Source organism: Apus apus, chromosome 7 (assembly GCF_020740795.1).
Source record: "Apus apus isolate bApuApu2 chromosome 7, bApuApu2.pri.cur, whole genome shotgun sequence".
In the NCBI taxonomy this organism is placed as follows: domain Eukaryota; kingdom Metazoa; phylum Chordata; class Aves; order Apodiformes; family Apodidae; genus Apus; species Apus apus.
Window position 1 is genome coordinate 27,869,000 of NC_067288.1, and position 25,592 is coordinate 27,894,591.

The 25,592-nt window shown below is 41.8% G+C and overlaps 1 protein-coding gene across 1 annotated transcript in view; it reads left to right on the plus strand.

The window, feature by feature from the left end:
- The window catches only part of FGGY (FGGY carbohydrate kinase domain containing), a 280,748-nt gene that overhangs the window by 6,981 nt on the left and 248,175 nt on the right, over positions 1-25,592 (plus strand). Inside the window, exon 4 of the mRNA XM_051625113.1 lies at positions 6,223-6,293. The gene's annotated coding sequence lies outside the window, so the exon portion shown is untranslated. The remainder of the gene's footprint in view (positions 1-6,222; positions 6,294-25,592) is intronic.

The following is a 25,592-nucleotide window of genomic DNA, read 5'->3' on the forward strand; positions in this document are numbered from 1 at the left end:
AAACTGCAAGCCCAGACAAAGCACTTGTGGGTGTGGATGCTTACAGCCCATTGCCAGGTGCTTCAAATAGGCATTTATGTCAAAGATCTGAGGTCAATTCAATGATAGCCAATCTCAGCCCTAGATGATTACATAAGTATTAATAGGGACAGTGCTGTATTTCACATTTATATTATTGGTTTGCAAAGTATTTACCTAACCCTGTAGCAGTAGTGGTGGGGAATATATATATATCCCCCCAAGATAACCAAGAGAATGTACAAAGTGAAGCCTCTTTGTTCACCTCTTTAATGTAACCTCGTGAGTTTAATGAGAAGTAATCTTATTTTCTGTATACCAGGAGAGAAAATCAGGAGAGCAGAATAAACTCAAATGGGATAGGACTGCAGTTTTCACTGGTTTTGCTTCCCTTCTGAATGACCTGTGATCGCTTTTTGCTTCTCTGTGGCTTGGTTCCCCTGCTTGTAAAATGGGCATAATGAGGCTGAAGTTCTAATAAAGCATGCAGATCTGTGGGGAATAAAAGCTGTACAAGTGGTATGAACTACTTTTATATTTAAAAAAAATGCATTAAGGAAAAAGGTGCAGAAAAGGAATGAAATTTGATCTGGCAGAACATGTAGCATTAGTTCATTGGTAAAAAATCTTTGTTACCAGCCCCATTTGCTTTTAGGATATCAACCATTGACATGTTTACTGGTTCATCAGCCTCGTAATGTATTTTGAGTTTGACCCAGGACTGTGTAGAGTGTTTACTGGCACTCTGGTCATATGTTCCAGTTGGTATGGGCTTGTTTTTTTTTTTGGAGGGATTTTGTTGTTGTTTTTTCTTTACATTTAGAGTCCCTGATGCAACGATGTGGAGTTGTTCATCTAAAAAATGCTGCGTAAGAGGAAGTATGACATCTCAGTTTTCCAGAAGGGGGAAGCTGAGGCACGGTGATGAACATCTCTCCAGAACCACACAGGCAGTTTCTTAGAATAAAAAGTCTTGATACTTAGTCAAAAGCTTTGACAAGAAGCTGATTACCTGAAACACAGGAACCCTTCTGCATTAAACACCCCTGGGGGAAGAGGGTGAGGGCAGCGGCCCTGCCTCCTTGTAGGAGTGAGAATTGCTGGTCCTGGGCAGGTGAAGCTTATAGCCCCCTTGGACACATCCACCCTATAAATCTGTACCTAAGCTTTCTTGGCTGTTTTTATACTTCTGTTTTAAAATGGTATACATATAGCAAGCATTTTAAGTAAAACTAAGGAGCGCTGTTTAGCAGCTGTAAATCAGCACAATTTACAATGTCCTTAGTTCCCCAAGTGCTTTCGGCAGGCACTGCTGACAAAAGAGTCCGTCCTGCCCTCTTCCTGCTCCCACGCTGTCCCCTCCCTTGCGCTGACACAGCCATGAGGTGAAGTGTGTTGGGAAACGCATCCCGTTCGAATCTATCCCAGCAAAAAACCTGAATGGCCGGGGAGAGAGGCGCTTGCTTCTTATCAGAGTGTCTCCAGCAGATCCCGGATTCAAGTCCTTGTGGAACCACCGTGTCAGTGCAACTCCCTGGTCTCAGTGAGAGCCAGGAGCTTCGCGGGTTTGTCCCGACAGTTTCTGGTTAAGAGAATTGCGCTGCAGCTGGAAACTCAATCAGACAAGTTTCAAAACATTTCATTCATACGTGGTCCGCAGTTGATTCTTAATACACCTTTACTATAGCCGGCAGGGCTTCATACGCCTCGTCAACATTGCAGTCGAACAAAGGCTAGTCTCAAGACTTTGTGTTGTGTAAATAAACCTTGTGCCTAGCAGGGTGTCACTGAGTTAATGTAAAGCCTGAAAGGGGGGTGAGGGTGGGAGCAGCATGCCAGTGTTAACGTTTTGTTTTCTGCACAGGATTGCAACAGGATTGCAACAGCCCAGCCTATCTGAGCCGCTGCACGTACCGTAAACATGTCTCTGCACTTGAATTTGATATGGGTGCTGATAGAACAATATACCTTTCTGGGAAGTGGGTAATGGACAGCAAGATTTTGTTTTAAGGAAATTCCAAGTAAACAATAGCGGTTTTCTTCTTAGAGTGCTGATGTTTTCCAGGTGGCCAACCAGACAGCCAAACAAAGGAAATCTATATGGCAGCATCCACTCAAGGGTTAAAGTTTCAGCGTAAGGAGGGAGAATGTTGAAAATCCCATGAACTTTAATAGTTATGCTTATATCGTTGTGGTAGCGCTGGGTCCTTTTTTTGCTTCTCCAGATCAATAATCAGGGGACAATTGACAGGAATAACACCCCCCTGGTAAAAATACACAACTGTTTCTGAAACAAACAGCATTTCATATGCAGAGCTGTCTGGTGAAGTGCATACTCAGGGTGCTTTTTTAGCCCTCGTGGGAAGTTTTACAACGAGCAAGCTACCTTTTAGCAAGTGCTTTTCTGTTAGTTTCAAAATCCTCTGTTGCTTTTTTTCCTAGAATGATTTTCCCTCAAAAGGTGATACAAATCAGAAGAAAAGTCTCAGCAGAGCTTACTGCTCACCCCTGCCCCCTTCACCTCCTCTCTCCTCCCCCAAACACTGGGAGCTCTCAAAAAATATTTTAGCATCCTGGAAATTAAAAACAGTGTCTTTAACTTGTATTCATCTTGTAATAGCTCTTGACTTTCACCGCCTTGTCCTCCCCTTTATTGGGAGTACATGTGTGAGCTCTCCCTCAAATGTTGTTTATACACTCGCTGTCAGGTTCAATAAGCAGATTCTTAGCAAGGCACCTTCCCACATGAAGGAAATGTTTCCAGTTCTTGTCTCGGCTCCTGCTTCCTCCATGTGCAGAGTCTTGACAAGGCACAGCAGAAAACAACAGGAATGATTACCAGTGGTATCAGTAAATCTTAGCTGATACATTAACTCTAGAACCTCATGAATCTGTTGGCAGCTGAGCTGTTGGGCAGCTGTTTACAGGGCATTTTATAGGTGTTCCAGTTATGTGAGGTTTGCGTAGTGCCTATTTTAAGTTTAGGCATTTTATTAATAGTGGATCTGGAAAATTTTAGGACTGTAGTACACCAGTGCACCTCTTAGGAAAAGAATGTGGTCATCTGTTTCAGGATTCCCTATGTAAATAGGGGTATTGCTAAAGAGAATCGAGATAACATGGAAATTTTAATAATTGTTCCGAAGACAAATTGGCAAGCAGCTGGATAGAAGTTAGAAATGTAACTGCTTTTATACCAGTACTAAATGGTGCTGGTGGAGTCTCAAGTCTAGTTAGTAAATGGCATAACCCACTGCTAACTTGTAGGACCAAGGATTTCCCCTTCATGAATGGGTATAGATAAGTAAAATTTCCCAGAGCAGAGAAACATGTTCAAGTGGACAGGTTTTCACCTTTGAAGTAGAAGAGATACTTTCATTTTCAGTATCTCCATCAGAGCTTCTTTTTGCAAGACTGGGATTGTTAAATCTTGTGTCTGAGCCAAAATTCCAACCTAAGCAGAATGTACTCATCTAAATTTCCCTTTTGGTTTCATTTGGACAAGGTATTCTTTGGTGTAGTGTTGCTGTGTACTGTTACAGCAGTTGCTGCATTGGGAGCTTGGGAAGATGCCCACATGGAAGAGGTTACATAAAAACGAGACCATTGTAAGCTCAGAGAAACCCCTGAGTGTGATGATTAAAAAGATAAAACAATTAGGGAAAACACATCAAAGAGTCTCAGTGAGAGTCCTAAAAGGAAAAATACTGATTCTATTTGTTTTGATTTTGTCTTACATGAAGTAAAAAGACGGGTGGTGTGTCCTGGGTCACCACCCTCAAGGGTGTGTACTTAAAGACAACAGAATCAGACTCCAAGACTTCGATGTGGTTTATTTTGGTTGCAGGGCTGGGAAGATAAGATATAATTGTACCATATACATAGTGGTGCTATCAATCAGATAGATTGTGCTTCCCATACACCCCTGACTACCTTGCTTACCCTCTGCCTGCTAATCTGTTTGTAGCAGAGTAACTCCTAGCTTTCTGACCTTTCAAGAAACTTTCAACTATCATTTTTAAAACAGTCACAAAAATGTTTTTCTTTCTCCAAATGTGCAGTTCTGCTCTCTGATGAAAGTAGTCAGAGGCATGAGATGGGTAACATTGATTACTAAGGCTGGTGTGCAAGTTCACGTTCAATAAATTGTGAATCTTAGGGGCTAGAAATTGTTTAGAATTCCATTCTGGGTCTGGGAATAAAAGTAGACATTTATTGATAGTCCTGTTGTTCACACTCCACCAATTTCTATTACTGTTATTTTAGAACAATGTTAGATTAATTTTTTTACAGTTTGTTAGACTTGGTTTGCCCTGGGAACCGTGTTAGAAAAGGTCTGAACTAATAAAATATGCAAAATGTGGTTTTAGGGCTCTCCTTTAATGTGGAAAGGGGAAGAAAAGTTTTAGTCAGTTGTAGCAAATCCAGTAAGGGAACTGTTTACTTAACACTCTCACAGTTATTTTTTTAATGTGCCTTTTCAGAGCTTTTCAGCTGGGTTTAGTTCATACAGACTAGCATGTTAAATAATGTCTTCTACTGATACGTGTTTTTCAGTTGTTTCTCTGACTTCAGTAGTTACAGCAGTTTTCTTTCTGGCACACTGGTATGGTAGATCTCAAAAACCTAAAGGAAAACAAATAAACAGGACTTTGGAAACAGAGAAATATAAAATATAATCTCTATAGACTTTGACTTTAGGTAGGAAGATGGCATCTGAGTTTATTTTCCCAGGAATATATCTGGCCTATGTAAATTGATGTGGCATTAAGAATATTACAAATTCTTGTTTAATATGGCTGTATAATTGTGTGGCTTTTTTAGTTGAGGGATGCAGCCACCCTAGGAAAATGGAAGTGAACAAAGCCTTTATACTGTCCTATTGAGAATGTCATCTCCCTTCCTGAGTCCATGTTGTGCTTGTTTGTAGAATGAAAACACATCCAATAGGAGTATGTATCTGAAAACAGGAGAAAAGGTGTTTCCCTGCCTGCCTCACATGGATAATAATTGTATATTTATTTATTTATTTTCCACTTTGGGAAAGGCACTAGGAATAGGGTGTATTATTTTCCTATGTCAATAAAAATAGGTAGTGAAAAATGCAAGGAGAAGGAAGAGTCTCTGTGCCAGTTTGGCCTTTTTAGGGGCTGCCCACATTTGGGTCCAAGCTGCTAAAGAAAATGTCTTGTATGTTCTGCTTTTGATTATAAACAAGAGGATGCTTGAAACAATATGTTTCAGGTGTAAAATCCCTGCATTTTCCTGATGTTCTTCTGCCATCTTGTTTTGGTAAGATGTAAAATCCACCTGTTCTTCTGGCTAATTTGGGACTCTAGAGAGCAATGGGTGAATGAGCCAAGCATGAGAAACAGAATGGAGAATGGGTGCAGACAGCACCACTTTCCTTCAGACCTTAAAGGCTGAGAGAATTTTTTCTATGTCTGGGATGTCTTGCTCTTGTGCATTAGCTAAGGTAATTTTTTGTTCAGTCTAATCTTTTTCCTCTTCTTAAACAAAGCATTACATGTCACTCTGTTTATATTAACAGTGGACTTAGATTAATTTAGTTTTGATCTGATCCTCACAAAAAATCAGATCTGTTTGCAAAGCTAATAGAAGTATAATGGCAAGATAACAGGGGCCAGTACCTTCTTCTTTTTTTTTTTTCCCCTCAATATCAAAGCTAAAAATGTGTTCTTGATTTCTATGCAGTATTACCAATTTGTGTACTGTTATAGCTATATAATAATACCTCTGAAGACTAGCACGGTTTATAAACACAGAAAACATAGAATCATTGAACATGTAACTTGATAGTTATTTGTGCTGACTCTTTTCTCCCCCTGCATGCTCTGTCCTACCTTTGTTACTCAGGGCACTAATGCTGCATTAAAGTAAGCAGCAAACTGCTGCATTTATCTTCATTTTATTCTTCCAAGTCACAATAACATGCTGGAACAAAAGCCATTGTCTATAGCAAACCTTCTTAAGTCTCTTAAGGGCATCCATCTGGATAGACTTTGTGGTTATAGAAGAGCTGATGCTTTAAGTATTCATTCCACTAATGGTCTCATTGATCTTTATTTACACTCTTTGCAGGTTGCCCAGTCCCAGTTGGAGTAAGAATTTCAGAGTATATGCTGAATTCAAGATTTACAGGCATATGTTAAACTAAAACAAGGTTTCTGTATCTGTCTTTAGGATGCTTATCAAAGTGGTGGCTCAGAAGTGGAGTGTTCAGTCTCCAGTCAAGCAGATGAGAAAAGTAGTTGGTAAGTACTGTTAAAAACCAGGTGCATAAGTTTGAAAACGTTGATCCAAATCACGTTATTATAAGCAGGAGGGAAATGTCATGACTTACTGAGATTAAACAAAGACCTGCTTAGAATCTTGTGACTTCAGCTCATAAATGGATTTCATCACTCATTACAGCTGCATAAACAAATGCATGTGGTATATATGTATGTTTTGTTTTTGGAAGTTGTTGTTTTTAAAATCCCCTCAGAGTTTTTTTAATTGCTCCTAATGAGCCAACATTCCCTAGATCTGGAGCGATGCCTCATGTACCTGAGCAGCGTAGCACAGTCATTGCTTTTAAGGGAATGGTTTGCATGCTTTTCTCCCTCCCTGGCAGCTGAACTACTTTGGCAAGCAGGTTATTTTAAAGGAGAAATTTACAATATGAAGCGTGGTGTCAAAACTTCTATTCCTTTTATGAAATTAGTCTTACCCTGGTGCTTCTTTGGTGCTATAGAAATATAGTCCCTGCCTGATCCACAATTGGAGAAAGTCCCACCCAAAGTCTGAGCTGAATGTGTTTGTCACACAGCTAGATATATATTTTTCAGTTGTTTAATGTGATTTTTCATGTTGTCTGTGGCCTGTTTTTTCCTAATGTGCCTCTCACAAGGAATCCTCGAAACGGATGCCTTGTGATTATCCGTGGGTAATTAGTACTTCCCTTGTGTTTTCTTGCCAACATGTTGTAAGTGGGATGTGCCAAGATTAATCAAAGTTTTGGTCTTTCTGTTGTGATTATTAGTTTTTTATTATTATTACTATATAAAATATATATTATTATTCAGCATTATTAGTGCTGAAGACACTAATGATGACAGTAGTTTGTGGTGTGGAGCAGATACTTGAAAACTGTTAAGCCCTTCTCATATCTCTAGATTAAAAGTTGCTTCTTTCAGTTAAACCTAAACTATTCATTATTTCTGGGCAGTTTGTTATCAAAGTTTAACCTCAAGACACTAAGGTGGCAAAATTTCAAGATGCCATTCCCTGTCCAGAATTAGGATGCTGTATTATTGCTGGATGGGTAATGTCTCATTTTAATGTTACATTGTACATTTTTTTTAACCATATCTAAAGGAAAATTACTTTTTTTGCACCAAAGAAAAATATTTAAGGATACTCCATTTTTATTGTAATTTTCTGAGAAAGAGTTAAAAATCAAATTAAAATAATGGATATTGTTGGGGAAAATTTACACTTTTAACCTATTTTATTCGCAGCCTCCTCTTTTACTTCAAAAAATTAGAGTCAGGAATGTAAAAAGAGCAACAGTATGGGACAGCTTATGGTTCAGGCATGCTTACACATATATCCTGTATAGATTGATTGGACCTGAAATGGTTTAGTTTCTTTTGCTTCTTAGGAAAATAAAACAGGTAAGAAAAAGAAATGTAACTTAAACTGAATGAAACAAAATCTTTTTGCCTTCTGTCAAGCAGCCTTAATTTTTAGGTAACTGGGGAGGAATCTTAATCATGGGTGTTCCTAAAGCTTTCTTAAACAAATTGCTGAGTGACTGAGGCTTTGAGTGTCCTGCCCCTTCTGTTCAAGTCTTGAGAAAATCCAGTTACTCAGCACCCCTGAAAACCTGCCCTCTTAAGTAGGTGGATAAAAAGATGCCTGACATTAGAGACTCGTGCTCCAAAACGTTGCCTTGAATGCCTTAAAATGTCACATTAAAATCAAGTACGGTTCACCCACAAACCATCTGGCTTTACAGATCTGAAAATGATCTTTCAATTAATTAAGCTTCTCCGCTTCCTAATAAGGCCTATTTGACATGCTCGGAGGCTGGAGACGGCAGGGCTGGAGCTCTGCACCCAGCAGGGGCGAGGCCACGGGCAAGGGTCCCCCGGGCCCGGCCAAGCCTGGCTGGGGAGCCCTGCCTGGCCTCACCTGGCTGCGGGTGCGGTGCGGGGCTGGGGAAATACCTGCCTTTGGCCTTATAAGGCCAGTGAGCTGCTGCGGGAGCCCTGTTCCTGCCCCGCCGCTTCCCGGCCCTGCTCAGCCGCACTCCTAAAAAGGCAGTTCCTTGCTCCCGCTTCCCACAGCTGAGCTCCCCCGGGAGGACAGCCCTCCCAAGTCAGGCATTTGACTTACAAGGAGAGCTGCACTTAGGGATTTTGCTGTTGCTTCTCAAGGAAGCCGTTGTGTTTACAAGCGCTGCTGGGGTTGTCCTCTTGTTTCAGTGAATAATGAAAAGTGTAACAGAGTGCGGTGTCTGAGCCTGCCAGCCTCTCTGTGCAGGCATGTTTCTGCAACGGTACAGAGCCCTGTAGGGTCCTGCGTGGGGAAGGAGGTGCACCGTGTGAAGCAGTTCAGAGCTGTAGTCTTGAAAGCATATTAGGTTATGGTTTTATAATAGAAAGTACTCAGCAGCAATATGAGCTCAAAGCAATTCATGTCCTTTTTCCTCCCTTCCCTGGCTGCCGCTCCTGCACTGCCTCTTTGCTTCTGCTTGCTCAGTTCTTTGTGGGGGCCATGCTGTGTTCTTGGTTTGGTTTCTTCTGAAAGCCAGAAAAGAGATTTCTTCTCAGATTTACAGCCTGGTTTCAGAAAAAGTTGTGCTAGTGTAACTGAGCAAGTGGTGGATTGGAAAGTGTGCGGGGGGGTGAACTTAATTATTAATGCCTTGTGCTCTTCCTAACATGAAACCAAAGCTGCTGTACTCTCCTCCTGAGTAAAAATACTTCAAATGCTGAATATTTTATGAGATATTTTTAAAGGTTTAATTGAAAATTTCTGAAGGATCTGATTATTGGCTTATTTATTTCACATGCCAAGTTACAAGCTTAGTTAGTCTGATAGATTTTAAGGACAAGTTCTTTACTGGAGCCAGATTTTGGAAAGGCTTGAATATGCTAATTCAGAAGGGGTTTTACACAGGATTTTTTCTTTTTATTAAACCAACAAATCATCCTAGCTTAATTTGAAAAAAATAAAGTGGAGTGCGTTTCAAATTTAAGATCTGTGAAATTCTGGCGCGAGCAGTGCACCAAGTGGTCACATAGTCGTTTCAGAAAGGGGCTTAGAAGAATTCTTTTTCAAGGGGGCTCTCTGGGAAAAGTCCCTGGATGGTGCACCCTTTTGAGTGTGCCAGACATTGGGGTGCAGCTGCAGAGTCTGAACACACTGTACTCGGGCACAGCAGTTTGTCTCCTGAGAGCCACATACTTCCTTCGTTTATCGGACTGCTCCTGGCAATTCTGTTCAACCTTTGGACTTTATGGCCTCTCTCAGGATGTAGCACTGGTTCCTTAATATCTCTTCTCTTGTCTTTTGCCAAGTTTCCAGCAGGCAATGAGGCCCTGACAAGCAGGGTCACAGGTGTTGAAGGAAGTCAGCAGGACAAACAATTATTATTACAAAACCGGTTTCCATGGTTAGAAGGATGAAATATTGCTTTTCTGTATGAAGCTGTCATACCATCCCCATCTTCTCTTTTTCTGAGATAATGAGGGGTTTTCTAGCTCATTTTGCTTTTGTACCAGTGTTAGGTGTGTGCCTGTGGATTTAGTAGGTGGGGTTTAACAGTACTGATGGTGTAGATAAAAATACTTTGTATGTATATATATATAATGTCATGTGCTCATTTAATGCACATTGCTAGCTCTGTTGTATATTTTCTGATGTTGTTTTATACTGCTGGTTCCTTAAATATGTCTGTCATGTAAAACATGTTGAAACTCAAGTTACTCAAATGTTTGAATGGTGGTAAAGGAGATATTTAGGAAGAAACAGAGATCAGACAATAAGGAAGAGGGTGATTAGAGAGAAACGTTGATCGGGCAATAAGGAAGAGGGTGATAGCAGCTCTGGTACGGTGAGGCAGGAGATGGTATGTCTGATTAATGGCTATGGAATTTGATAACTTGGGAGGAAAACCCATTTACAGCTATAGGTTTTGGACACTAAATATAGCAGAGGAACAGTTAACAAAAATTCTGGTTGGCAAAGGAGACAGTCAGAAGAGGTTGTGCTGGAATACGGGAAATACCGCACCCCAAAGAAATTCTTCCCCCTGGCAATTTTGGCTGGCTGCTGGTAGTGGTCCCAACATACACCCTGTGTCACGTTTTGTGACTCAGAGCTTTGGAGGATGTATGTTGTTGGGAAGACACACACATGAAATGGTAGTGGGAGGACTGCCAGAGGCACGGTGCTTATTCTGAATTCAGAAAATGCCTACATGTAGTTTTTAAAGCAAAAAAAACCCAAAACTTTGCTGCAGGGTGTCCTGCTTCCAGACTATGCCATTAAAGCTGACTAAACTGTCAAGGTATTTTAGAAATTTTAGAAAAAATTTAGAGGTTTTTTTGAGTGTTAGAAAAGTTCTCTATATACACAAAGCATTTGAAAGTGCCCAGACTACAGTCAATCTGAATTAACAACCTCCATCTCATGCTCAGTAGTGCCATTCTCAACCTGTGATTGTGTTGCTTACTCCAAAATGTAGCAGCTCTGCATGGAGCTCTCACTAGTTCTTATGTACAAATTTGTAGCAGAAGAACTCTGTCAGTTTTAGTGATGTTAGTATTTTTGAATGGGCTATTCCAACTGTGTTCCTTTGTCTGAACTGAGTTACAGTGAAATCAAGGACAAATTCTCTTTCTAGCATCTGTATTAAGTTGAATTGTAGAATCCTGTTTCAGAAAATATAAACCTACCTACCTCAGGTTTCACTGCTTTAACCATACTGATAAAACAGTGAAAAGTGAATGTTTTGAAGGTGAAATTTAAAAAAACCCAGGGCCCTTTCAGTCACAGAGGTGGTCTGAAGTACCACTGCCTAATGGTAACCCTTGTGTTCGCCCTATGTGCAGTCTCAGCCCTTTGTTCATTCTCTAATCATCAATCCTCAGTTAATTCAGCAAGACTTGTTGTGGAAAAAGGTGACTAAAGCTATCTGTATTTGCCCTTTAACCATATGAGGAATTCAACTACAATTCTGATAACACAGGTTAAAGCACACTTCAGAACAAGCTAATGTTGTTTAAATTGTGCATATTAAATGTAATCTGTGCTTATAAATGGGACCATTATCAGGAAACGTCACTAGGAATCTAAGGAATCTTTAATGAATAGTTTATTACTTCCAGGGATGGGCTCTGTAGGTGGTTTATATAAAGTTAATGTTTTAGTTTTGGTGCATTTGGTCAGTAAGCAAATACACTTCCCATAGTAAGTGTATTTTGATGTTAACAGTACATGATGTTAACCCAGTCCTATGTTCTAAGCTGTCGATGTAATTCCCACTTGTGAAAATCAAACTTATTTGGAGAATTGACTGTCACAGTTCAACTTACTCCTTGTTGCTTTAAAGTAGTATGCTGGAAATCGCAGCAGAGGAGTTAGTACTGGGCAAACTTTTATTGTTAACTGCCTCCTGGTAGCCTGTGGGTCATATTAATTGGTATTTTTAAGGCCATTATAATTTCTTTTTCACCAAGTGCAAATCCTTCTGTTTTTATACAGAAAAGGACCTCTTCAGTGCTTGCAATAGACATCCTAAAGGCAAATGGACCAGTTAAAGCCCTGAGTAACCTGGTCTGACCTCATTGCTGACTATGCTTTGAGCAGGAGGTTGAACTACATGTTCTTCTGAGGTCCCTTTCCACATGAATTATCCTGTGATTTGTAAAAACGATTAATGCTCTTTCTGTATCTCCTTTTGTGGTATCACACTTTGAACCTTTTTGAGATGGCCGCTTTTCAGAAAAGGCTGTAACACTGAGCACTGTCACCTGCTTCCCTCTAATCACACAGTCAGTGTCACTGAAGTGAAATGGTAACCTTTAAACATGGTTACTCAACCAAGTATGCCACTTTGCACCCAAGACAGTGCTAGCCACAAGTCTGGGTGTTCTCTGTGTCCCAGGAGCTAGACCATGTATGCATTACCCACTTTTAAAAAATATTCCATGAAGAATATTTTACCTGTCCTGCCCAAAACTTTGCAATGTATAATTAAGCTTTTTAAAATAACATGGCTTCAGGATTCATTTGGTCTGGGAGGGGAAAATATAATACGTCATCTCCAGGCACGTGAGATGTCTCCTCTGTGTTCTCCAGATTGCACAATTTATGTGCCATTTGCATTGCAAAAGGCAAAGTTAGTAAAACAGTGTCAAGGTGCTTAGTACAACTCACGGGGCTGGAGTTTTTTTCATGTGCCCTAAGAGCAACATGTGGTGAAACTAAAGGAGATTGCCAAAAGGAAGGTGGCATTTTCTGGGGCTCTCATCACAGGTGGGTACAGCCCAGCTTTTAAAGGTACTTACCAGAAACACCTCGAAGTGCTGGGCTGTAAACTACAGCAGACCAGTGGCTGTTGTGCAAGCTGTTTGATTCTTGTGGTGAGGATGGGAACCTTAAAAATTGGGTATGGTAGAGAGCAGGAAATGGGAGCCATTACAGCTGTCCCAAGGGAAGTGGTTCCACTCGTGAATCATGGTCCTGGTTTTGCTGTGCTGTGTGGGAGTGGCGTCCTGTCCCAGGCGGATATTGCTGGCTTCTGGGGCCTGGCAGGTCTAGGTGGTGCAGAGGGAAAAAGAGCAGGAGACTCTTGGACCTACCAGCCTCATGCCTCTGCAGTCTGCAGCCATCATTTGGGCAACTGGAGCAGGGGTGAATCAGGACGCATCAAGCCCTGTATACTTCATGAATTAAGTGATATTAAGAAGATGACCAGAGAGTGACAAGGACTGCAGTCTTTTACTGAAGAGTTTGGCCACATGCCCACACAGACCTTGGGTTATCCCACAGAGAACAAAACCTACTACTCTGTGAGACAGCCCAGGTTGCCAAGTCCTGCCTTCCCCCCACCTCCATGAGTCACACGGCTCTGGCAGAGGCTGGAACCCGTCTCACAGTAGCACAGGAACCTCCTGTCCTGGCTCATACTCCAGCCTATCCTAGAGGAAACCTGTGTAGGCTTCTGGGCTCTCTCTTGCTGCACCAAAGAGCTGTCACACCCCAATTTCTTCAGGCCATCTTGTCAGGGCAACCACTGTCTTACTCATAACGGATACAGGCATTGAAACCAAGCAGTCCCTCCTCTGCTGTGCCTGCTCTGTTGCTCCTAGAGGCTTTTTCAGTGCTGGAAGGAATGTGCCCTTTCGCTTGCTCTGTCTAGTCCAAAGTCTCTGTAAGAGCTGTTTCCACCCATTCTCAGGAGAAGAAGGCAGAAATGAGACAGATCCTGGCAGTTGAGCGTTGCTGCTATGTATCCTTCCTAAGCCAGATAATGAGATAAATTCCCAAACCTCTGTTCATCCAAGGCTTGCACCTGCTTTCTGTAGCAGTACTAGCAATGACTCTACATTGGTAGCACCAGGCTGCTGTTTGCAATTTGAGAGACAGTGAATGTGGACATGATGTGAAGAAGGGACAGAGCTGTCTTTCACTTCTGTATCTTTCTGCACTGATTAAGTGCATCTCCTTCCATCTCTGATGCAGAGGTGCACAGAGCTGCACCACAGCTCACTCACTGATAAGCAGATCTTTTAGAGGTTTCTATTGTTTGTAAATCATGGTGGAGAGGAAGCCGACATCTGAGTCCCCATGGCTTCTGGTAATGTTGTGGCTCACCAAAGATCTTTCATCTCAGCCCTTATTTCTTGCTAAGAACTTGTCATCCTAATTATGGAGCTAGAGGTGTAGCAGCAGCAATAATTTGGGAAATGTAGGTCTCTGATATAAATTTGAGTTAATTTTGTGGTATTAGTAACCTGATCTTTTATTTTTTTTTTAATTATTTTAGCATTATGAGATGTCTTTGCAGCAACAAAATCTGTCATGAAATCTTAATGGCAATCCACAGAAGTGCTTGCAGGTTTGGACAAAAGATGGCACTTATCTAGTAAAGTTAACAAGGGAGTGAAAGTCTCCAGACCTGACAGGAGTGACCTAGGGTGGGTCTATTAGTCTTTTGTGGATAGACTTCAGCTCTGTCTGCTGGCTCTCAAGATAGCCAGGTGTGAACTATTTCTATGAGAGAAGTTAAGTGCTCATGTTAAGGTACCTTGTGGCCTGAAACAATAACTCGTGCCAAGGGGTTGATTAGGTCAATAATTAGCTTATTAGGCATCCAGCTGTGCTTTTAGTTTATTTTTATTTCATGTTTGCTCTGACTTGCATCCAGTGACTTCAGTTTAGTTTGTAAAAGACAGTTCATATATACCATGAAGGGGTTGTAAAAAGATTTGTTGAAGAAACAAAGGGGGAAACCTCACGTAAGAAGTCTCGGGCTCCATGGGAGGAGAGAAGGAATGAACGTATTGTTTCCACAGAAGTTGAATTCATAGAAAGCAAGCTGGTCTGAGGGAGCTGTGTGGTTCAGTCCTTACATTTGCCTGGACTCTGTACCTTCACAGAGGTCCTAATATAAGCCAGAGAATCTACTAGAGCTATAAAAAAGCTGAGGCAAGGTAACCTGCACACTGTTGTTTTCTGGGTTTTCAAGAGAAGCTTTGCACAGACTCACAGTTGAGTGAGTTTAGAAGCCGTCGGATAAAACAATTGGACTCTGACTCTCAGGAAGGAGCGCTGGGAAGAGGATCCACGCTGTGTGCTTGGAAAAGCCAAACTAGATTGATGCTTGGACTTTGCTCACTCCACAGAGGCTCACCACACATTGTACCATGTGGGTTCAGCAGTCGATGGCATGTTCAAACAGGGAAGCATGATCTGATCTGTTGTCTAGAGACAGTGGTCAATTCTGCTCTCACTAGCATCTCAAGAACAGTGCTTTCAGGTGAGGAAATCACCTGAAAATAGGCACGTACCAGGGTCTTAACGACAGGAAGATTAAAAGAAGAATCTTAAAGAGAACTGAAAAGCATGGAAGGGATTTCAGCAGTGGGAGTTCAGTATCTTCTGAAAGGTAAAGGAATACTTGCAAAAATTGCATCTGTTCAGATGGAAACAGTTTCTTTTAGGGACCTCTCATAATAGTTTCCACAGTTAAGTATCATTTTTACTTTTAAAAGTGTGAAGAGTTTCTTCTGCTTAAGGGTAGACTGGAAGTACCTCAAAACACTGTGCCTCAGAAGCTGCTGGTTTCTTAGATAGCTGTAGCATCTTGGAAGCTCATCCTTCATGATGAAAGGAGGACACCTTTTAATTTCTGTGTAATAAAACCATCTTCCCAAAGTCAGGGTAGAGTTGGACAATACGTTGAATCAAAGTATGTAACTGAACACAAAACCCACCGATCTTACAAATTATTTTGTATTTGCTATTTAAAGCCAGAAGGGGAAGAGGAGTTGCTTGCTACCCAATTCTAGTTGTTATTTTTGATGTGACAGGGCCCTGTTCCTGGATGGGGAAAATACACGTGAGGTGACAGGTGGATGCAGATGGAGCACTAGGAGGAGGTCAGGTCAGGTCACTGACACCAGGAATTGAACAAGAGCTAGGGCTAAGATTCCTAGTAAACCTTCAATTAGATATTCAAGCTAATGAAAGAGAGGCTTAACCTTAAACACATCCTCTTCCTGATGGTTTCTTGTACTCCGGGGTGCCAAGGCTTGTGGTGTTATGAGCACAGCTCTGCAACAGCAGCCTTGATGAAAGTGGTAGATACAGCTCAGCTATCTATCCAATATTACAGGAGCTTTGGATTGCATGTGGGCTGAATTAGCATTTCTTATTAACCTCTGCTTTTTGTGCAAATGTCCCAAGGTGTTAATCCTTGTGTTAGTGTAATGAGCTGGAAAGGCTTTAGGTGGTAATCCAAGCAGCATCTTAATAAACAACTAATGTTTTTATCATTGTCTTGACTGGCAGACTGAACCCAGCTTGGTATGATTATTTTGCAAGTAAGAATTGTTTTCAAACTGACATCTTGTACGTTGTACTTTGTCTTCCAAAATAGTTTTTGCAGTTTAATTATAAGCTTCATAAATAGTAAAGGTTTATAAGTGAAAGACTGGCAGACGGTTAGCTGTTGTGGATAAAAGCAAGGTTTAAGTAGAGCTATTAATTTCACTTGCTGGTATCATGCAAGGCAGTGCTGAAGATGAATGCATTCTACTTGGCTTTTAAGGATACTGGCACCCTAAGAAACTGTTTATATATCTCCTGCCTTTTCTTTGGAACTCTTTGTAATGCTTCCACTGACTACAGTGACATACTTAGATAGAAGAGCTGATCTACCAAAGCGTTACCCTAGGAATGAACTCCACTAATCAACTGCTCATGACTCCAACAGATGTTTCTGGTTTTCAGACAATTGGAACCTCATGTTCTAGATTTTTTAAAATTATTTTTTCTTCTTCTTTTCGTACTAGCAGCAAATGCCCCTTTCAAAAACTTGTCACATGATACCAGGAACAAATTGTTAAGCCAGTCAGCAAAGTTCAGGTTTGAAGTGGTGGTCCACTGATGGCAACTGGGTCTTGGGAGCCAGAGACGTGGCTTATGGAACTACCATGCTGTGGTTTTGTTGTAAATGCCAATACTGTAATTCAGCCTCTCGTAGGAAATTTGGAAATGTCGGATGAATTCAGATCAGAACTCTTTTTTTCAAAGACTGAATCACTTTAGGATATGGAGATAAAGTTAAGTGATACTTTTGAGGATATGAGTATTATACTCTTGAAACCACATAAATGGGACGAGAATTGTTTATACGATGTTGTTATACAAGGACTTATCTCCTACAACAGGTCAAAATCAGTGAATTTTCAGACACAGTGGAAAACAGATGTGAAGAATTAACTTCTTTCTTCAATTTGTTTAGTCTGTTGCACTTAACTTACCACTCCAGGTTTTTCTAATTGATAAGTGACTAATGGACCCTTGATCAGTTAATATCTTTGTCTGATTTGGGCAGAAGGAAAAATAATGTGGGTAGAAAGGATGATATATTGTCACTCCACGTGGATGCAGCATACTCTGCTGTCAGCAAAATTAGAACTACATAGTGAAAATGAAACACCTGTTAAAAGAGTACAATGGAGCCCTTACAAATTGCGGGCACTGGAGACACACTTCTCTGGGAGGATAGCAACTCATTTGCAAACCATTTTTCTGTTAGCAGTGAGCAATTAACCATGAACTTTCCCCTCCCCACAGCTCACCCACACTGGGTTGATTCAGGAGCCATGGCAGAGCATGGCTAAATAGGCATGACCAGGAGGTTTATTAGTATTCACACTTTGTTAACCAAGCAGGATCCTGACCCAATGTGGGATACCATAATCAGAACTTGTTCCTTTCACCCCTTCCCGAAATAAATATATTAACTTGCCACTCTCGCTGGACTTGATTGTCATGGTATACACAAGTACAAAGAGCAGTATGAGTTGCAAGCTGTTTCATTAAGTGACTGGAATAAAGTGAGAGTGAGGGTAGAGAGGGATGTGGACTGCCTCTGCAGCCACTCTTAAGATACTAGTTACTTCTGAAACATTTATCAGCTGATAAAGATTTAATCAGTTAAGAATATGGCCAGTGATATGCATTGGGCATGTTTCATAGTTGTCTTCAAGCTGGTGATATGCTCTTTTCTTGGAACATCACATTCCTTCCTGTTGTTTCAAAGCCAAACTCTAATGTCCTGGTGCTGTTTGCAGATATTTGATGGAACTTGTACTTGAGTTAAAGGTCTGGAATGCAGAAAGATTTCTGTCTGCATAGAGATGCTGTGTTTTCATGGTGGCGGATGAGATATTCTCTTTGCTTCTTGCACTCTCTGTGTGGAAAGGAAACTGAGAAGCCCCTAAAGGATGGGTAACAGAAAGCCAATGGATGATCCTCATTAGAGTATGTGCACAGAGTGGTGGCACTGGGAGGAGGGAAATCATAAGAAGAAAGAATCATCTAAGCCAAGGGATGACAGGACTTCCAGAAAAGGTTGAGTAGGAGTGCTGAGGTTGGCTGACAAGCCATGGAGGGAAGAGGTAGAATATTGATTCGAAATTTTGGCAAGAGACTTTTGAAACACAGAAGAATTATTTCTGTGGAATGAAGGAGCATGAGGTGAACTGAGCAGAGTCTGGCATGAACCTGGAGGAGGAGACATCCAGATGTTGTTGCAAATGGTAAGTCCAGTGATGTTAGAAATAAAAGGAGGAGGTGGAAGATGAGGGACACAGAGTGGGCAGTAGTGAAAATGCAAAGCTGGGCAAAGACTGGATTTGGGTTCTTGTAAGTTAAGGAAATTCAAACAAACACAAGCCTGTGCAGTAGAGAGAAAGAAAATAAGCACCAGAGCAGAAGAAAAGATGTAAGGGTGAACAAAAAGAAAACAAGGTTGATTTGTGGATCAGTGGAGAGGCTAGAGGGAATGCAGATAAGAGGTTTCTTTATGGGATGTGACAGGGCCTTACTGGCAGAGAAGAGAAAGAACACATTGTGCATTATCTCTTTATTTCTTGGAAGTGATAAGCAAAGTTCAATGCAGACAGAGAAGCTGGGACAGAGAAAGGGAGTATTTGGGCAGCAACAGTTTTGAGGGCTGGTCAAAGGAGCTGAAAAGGCTGCTAAGATAGTGAATGTGGGCTACAGCTAAATTACAGAGGTGAATTTCTAGTGGTAGAAAGGTGGCAAGACAGAAAGGGATGAAAAACAGTCTTCAGGGGTACACCAGGAAATTTCCTCTGCAAAAGCAGAGGAGACAAGTATGGGAAAAGAAACAAAAGGATTAACGGAAAAGAATAAATCCTGGAGAGAATCAAGCTTGTTGATGGGTGAAAGGGAAGATAGTAGGAGAAGCAGGGAGAAAGACTGAAGCTGGTCAAAATGTAACTAATGCTAATGGGAAAGAGCAGATGCAAGCTCCCTGTCAAGCACTGCTGGAAGAGGCTTAGTCAATGGCTGAACCTGGAAGCTCAGCAGCAGGGCAGTGGAAGGTACACAAAGCTTTCATGAAATCAGGCTGGGGAGTCAGTGCTGCTGTAGCTGCTTCCTTCTGATGTGAGCAGAGATGCCTGTCACTGTCACCCTTGTCAAGCCACAAGGTCTGGCTAGAGTGTGACCTTCCTGCTCTTTGAGTGGTAGGTGCCAGCTTGACCAGACCTTCTCCCTTGCATTGTCTGTTCTGACAGGTTTGGTCTCATTTCTGCTCTCCATATAGGCAGTCCTGTAGCAGACACAAGAGACTACCTTCTGAAGCAGTTTGTGCTTCTCAGAGTAGCCTGTGAGTTAGTGATGGAGCTGATGTAGTCCGCTGAAATAAATGCAAAGCCCTCAGCTGATGTCAGTAGTATCAAATCGTTCTGCATCTGATAAAAAAAAAAAAATCACATTTCCTTTGGCTATGTTTTCAATCTCTTTGTCTGATGTGTTTAGGAGAGCAACACTATGAAAAGTACGAATCAAAATGTGTCTAAAGGAAGGTGTCAAGACGTAATAGCAGTGAACAGAGTTGAAATGCTGAGCAAGTCTTTTGGACATAATAACTTCCACAGTGCTGGTCTCAGATCTGGAGACTGGGGTCAGAGTTCTCCCTTTAGATGTATCTGGAGAGGACAGCCTGTTACCATGTTAACCTTCCCTTTGGAAACAGACCTGGGGTGTATAGAGAGACCAAAAGTCTGAATGACTGATAATAATAATTTCAAATGGTTCCCCAGACTCAAGATAGCTTGGTTCAAATCGTTCCCAGACACAAAGAGATGGGAATGGAGATACATGCTCAGGCTAATAGAAGCATTTCCACACCCTGTTCTGGGCAGGAGGAGTCAGTTAACCAAAGCCAACTTTGTCCCTAACCCTAATTAAGGAGCTCCTGTAGATTTTTGGAGGGGTGTAAGAAAACTGTTGCCCTCTTCCCTGTTTCCAGCCTTGTGGCCAGGGAGATGGAGAGCTTCCTCCTTTCGGGAGGGATTTCCAAAAGTCTTAAATCTGCTGATGGACTCGTAGGAATCTCAGGCGTGTGTCTAAAGCACATGACCTGGGTGAACGTGTCCCCTTGAGAGGGCGATGATGGGAGATCCGCTGTGCCGGCAGCCGGTCAGAGCAGGGGCTGTGTGGGAAGAGCTGAGTCCTTGGGGGTTGTCAGCCTGGCACCCCTCGCTGCTGCGTCCCTGCGCTCGCTCACATCCACCCGCTGCCATCACTGGGTAGTCATCTGCCGCTGCACGCCCCCGGAGCGCCGCAGGAAGGAAACGGCTGCTCTCCAAGTCAGGAGGATTTAAAAAAAAAAGAAAAAGGCAGCAAACAGCAGGCAGCCTGTGTATTGTACCGATTCCTCCCGGACTGAAGGAATCCTTTGCCCCATGATTCATGCTGAGCTGTCCGCTCCATCCGGCAGCAGCCACCCACTTTAAACTGGGTGCCGGCTCTGCCGCTGCTGCTGGCACCGCAGCCTGCAGCGTTTCAGGATTCTTTTGTTAGTCAGGGCACTGGCACTTCCTTTGGCATTTTTCAGTCTCCAGGAAGGCTTGTGTGTGAGCAGGGGCTTTTTTGTTTGTTTGTTTGTTTGCTTGTTTTGTTATTATTTTGTTCATTTACACATTTGGAACCTGCGGGTTTGATTCAGTCGTCTTCCTTGCTCTGCGCTTCCTGTAGATTGGAGTCTCTGTTTTCTGATGATTAGCCAATACCGGCTGTCCTGGCAATGAAGATGTCTCAAATCAATCCTATCCTGTCTGGCTTTCCAGGAAGAGAGCTGCCCCTCCCCTCACTCTCCACCAGCCCCTGTCATCCCAGATTGAAATTTATCAGAGCTGCTGCAAGCAGGAAATTAGCTCCTTTACAACTTGTTCTCCACTGCTTCTCATTCATTTTATTGTTTTAACATTTTCCAGAAAATAAGGCAGAAAACAAACCTGCTTCCTCCTTGAGGAGAGTTGTGCTGTTAACCTGTGAATTGCTTATTTCCCTGGCAAGCTGCTTTTTATCTTTACAGCAGAACCACAAGATTAAAATCAGTTAAAGTTGAACTGAGATAGTGAATAAAACTCTGGAAAACATTTAGTCATCCTTTAGCATCCTGAAGATAAGCATTTCTACATGTAGGCATCAAAGCTGTAATGAACACCAAGAGAGGGATGGGCTCAGGAAAAATCAAGGGTGCTGCCTACAGACTTAGGAATGTGCCTGTGAGGAACTTTATTTGGGGGCTTGGGTCTTCAACATCTGTATTAAGTTGGCTGAACTTCCCTGAAGAGCTGAGCACCTGTTACTTCCATGTATGCCAAGCTCAGCTTAGAATTGCATTCAGGTAACAGAAAAGTGGTTTTCACTTATTTTATGTCCAGCTTTGAATATGTTTTCTGTGTGTCTTTCCAACAGCAACGTTGAAATTTCATTTTTTTGAGATATGCAGAAGGAAGACACTTTTTAATTAATATCAGACATTTTTGGTGTTATTCAGCATGGAAAATAAAACCTCTGCCTTTGCCAGAAGTAAATTTGGCAATTGTGTGCTGCCTGCTGCAGGAAAACAATGTCTCTTTGTGGAGCTGGGAACCAAGCATTGGCAAAGAGATGGGGCCCCATGTCCATTGATCTCAATGGAAAACCTATTATTAGAAAGATCCCTGTGACCACATCCTGCCATCATTTTGTACCGAGAACCACTACTGAGGTCAGCAGGATTTTTGTGCAAATATTTATGGCAGGATATGGCCCACTTCAGGGCATTCTGAGGGCTGACAAGTCTTCAGCTGAATTGTTCCTGCTTCGTGTTGCTCCTATCGGCCCACTAAAATCTGATCCATGGACAATTCAAAATCCCACCATCTAGGCTGGTGTTGACTGAAACCAAGTCAGTCAGTTCGTGCAATTTGAATGCAGACATGAGGCAAGACTCTGGCATTGCACAACGTCCTGACTGATTATGCTGTGCCTTGGACACTAAATAGGTTGGATCCTTCTGGCTTCTCAGGAGAGCAGCAAGGAGTAAATTGCTGCTGTGATACACAGGCCTGTGGCTTCAGTGAGTGAAAACTGTTAGTTAATTGAGTAACGCGAGATTTTTGTTTTCAGCAAATGCTCTGCATATGTGACTAGTGCAGTTAATTTCCTGCTTGCCAAATTCAGTTCTATCAACACTTATTGGAACCACGAGCTTGGATAGCAGGGGGAATGCTCTCTCCTTTATTCTTTTGATATGGGGAATAAATGAATTCTTTTCAGCTTACTGTACATCCGTGTTTTCACTGGACAGCACAAAACTGTGTCACTGACTCATTGTTTGATCTTGGGTAAATCATCTAATCCTGTCTATCCCAGTACCCTGGACTGCATAAATAATGTAATGACTCTCATCTGTCACTACATGCTGTTAAAATAACTTCGGTTTATATAGTTTTAGCTTTGCTTTAGTCTTTTCCATGATGTTTTATTGATGAGAGAAGGAAGCTCTTACCCAAGTCTTATCCCTGTCTGGGTGCTGAAATAATCAGAATTCACAGGATTTTATAATTTGCATAAATGATAGCATTTTAGCTAACGTGTTTTTCATACCTGTAGGGCCAGGCTTGAAGTTTATATGAATTTGATACTGCAGACATTTCTCTGATAAATGACAACCTGGCATTTACAGCAATAGCTGCTGGAGCCTAACTGGGCTTTTGGAAGGTGGGAACATTCCTGTGCTGAGAGCCTGAGTTACATCCTTCTTACTCTGTTCATTGATTTCCTGAAAAAGGTGAAATAGGCACAACAAGGGATTGATGCTCACATGATAGAGGAGTTACATTTTTGCCTAGTTCATATGAAGACTGCATTTTAGATCAAAACGTATAAACTTACAAAACAAATGAGACGCATAATCATTTCCTAGGGACTCAACAGCTATGAAGAGGGAGGGAAAACCTCCAAACCAAAAACCAAACCCAAAATGTGACATGAAAAGATAAAGGGGCCATTCCACAATAGCAAGCCTGTAAGGCATTTTCAACTATGGGCTATGCAAAATGATTCTTTGCACTGTAATCTGCCTCTTGAGGCCCAGGACTAACATATGGTTTATGGACTCCTACTCCTGCAGTTATATGCCTAAATAAAATGTCACTCTAATGCTGGGAAAAATATATCTTGCTAATAACAGAACTTTAGGTAGAAGTAGATTTGTTTCAAAGAAACCGGTCTCTTGGAAACCTTTTTCACTCAGATAAAACTTCTGGAGGGAAGAGACTGCAGGGGGTGGGTGGTATTCTCAATAAAAGCACCTCTAAGGGACGTGGGAGAGAAAGGTTTGTGTCTCTGGTGTTTTGTGTTTGGGGTTTTTTTCAACCTGACTTTTCTCTTTGAATTTAGTGAAAAACAAACAAACAAAAAAAAAGTTTGCTTTTCCATTTCAATATTATCCCAGTGCAAGAATAAAAACTCAATGCAAAAACCTCAAAAATGGTTGCAAAATGGAATTCTTGTTTTCCAGCCAGTTCTGGGCCTCTTAAACAAGAAAAGTGTAATCCTGCTACTGCACCTTAGTCAGAGGAGATGTCTGGTTCCCTGATAGAGCTCCCCAGAAAGCAATTTGCTTTCTGTCCCATTCAGCAGGCACAGCACAGGCAGTAAGCACACTGCTGGAAACAGCTTTGTGGTTAATGTGCTGAATCGGGACTCAGACTAGGTGCAGTTCTGGCTTGCCCAGTGATTTCTTACTTAATCTTGAGCAATGCCTTTAATCTGTCTGTGCTTCAGTTTCCTATCCATGAGAGTCTGCCTGCATGAGGCATCAGTGAACAGCTTTAACTGCAGATGTGATATTCATTCAGTACAACCTGTTAAGCAAGCTAACCATTTTAAGGTTAGCTTAAGCTTTTTGGGAACAGGCTTAAATTCAACTGAGGTAACTAATTTTCAACTCAAAGTACATATTTTGCACAGGTGCATCTAAAAACCTGATTGGATCAAGATAATGAAGCTGACAGGTCCATGCACACATGCACTTGTGGCTAAAAGATATTTTTTTCTCTAAACCTTGTCTGGAGGGACAGAAACTACCTTTTGTCTGGCTCCCTACACCAATGATCCAATATTTTCTGGGCAATCCTGGAGGTTTGAGTCTACCAATAACCCTGTTAGTTGGGGCCCTTATCCTGTGGGCTCCACCACGTGGAAGGGCTGTATATTTGTATATATTTTATAGGGAGACTGAGATAATGAGACTTCAAGAGGGGCACAAAACCTTATGGTCAAGGTTTCTTACAAGGGTCGAACAGAAAGTGCAGGAAATACAGTGAGAAAAGTCCTGACATTGGTCTCCATCACTGCAGAGGCTCCGATCACTCTGAATTAAGTAATTTTATTGCTGCCCTTTGAATGAAAATGTGCAGGTGCAGTCTGCACAAAGAGGTCACATCACTGAAACAAAAGGGAATCTTTTAACTGCTTCCTTCTATTGTCTTGTCTTACTATCTGCTTTGCCACCAATGTTCTTGTTTGGTTTTTTTTTTTTTGGTTGGTTGGGTTTTTTTGGTTGAAATTAACACCATGGGTTTTGTTCCCAGGAATAATAATAGCAATAATAGAAAATTACTGCCTTGCAAATAATTTCGGGAAGTACATACGGAAACCTTCAGGAGTGAAAATAGCTGCAATGGATGATAGTTGCTACTAGTAATGAAAATGTTTGGCTTAAGGTATTAAAAAAAAAAAAAAAAGCATGTCAGAGATGCTGAAATTTCATCTGGATAGATGCATGTGTGGACTGAGTGCATGATCTTCTCAGGCACTGGCAGGATAGAGGGGAGGTTGTGAATACCCTGAAGTCCTGACCTGCCTTTGTAAAGTTCTCCTTACCACAGGCACTAAGTGTTCTTTAATGCAAGTCAAGCACTCCAAATGAGGAAGGAGAGAGAAATTAGTCTGAGCAGGAAGCTTCAAATATTCTAAGACTAATTGAGTTTAGATAATTAAGGGGTTTTAGAGCAGTAATTCAGAGGAGAATGGGAGGGGAGGACAATTTAATTGAGATTGCCTGTCCATCTGTGAATTCTCCGTGCAGCCTTCTGTGGCATGTCCCGGTTGTCATTTGTTCTGACCTAAAGGAGTTGATGTCGTTTGTATTGACCGTATTAGTGAGCAGCACTGCAGGCTTCCCCTTGCCTTTGTAGCTATTCGTGTACTGCTGCTGGTGCAGTGCCTGTGTGACAGTGTCTGTGTTGTCCTTGACTGGAGGGAATGCCCTGGCCTGCCACGTCTGCCCTTCTGAGACCTCGCAGAGTGCTCTGGGGTCACGCCAGGAGCTGGAGGGATGAGGAGCAGTGTTTGAATGCTGCTTTGTGGGTCAGTAGAGGCAGTTCTGTGCATATTGGAACTACATCTTTGCTACAGCAAGGCAGCCAAAATCGGAATCAAAACCCAAACCT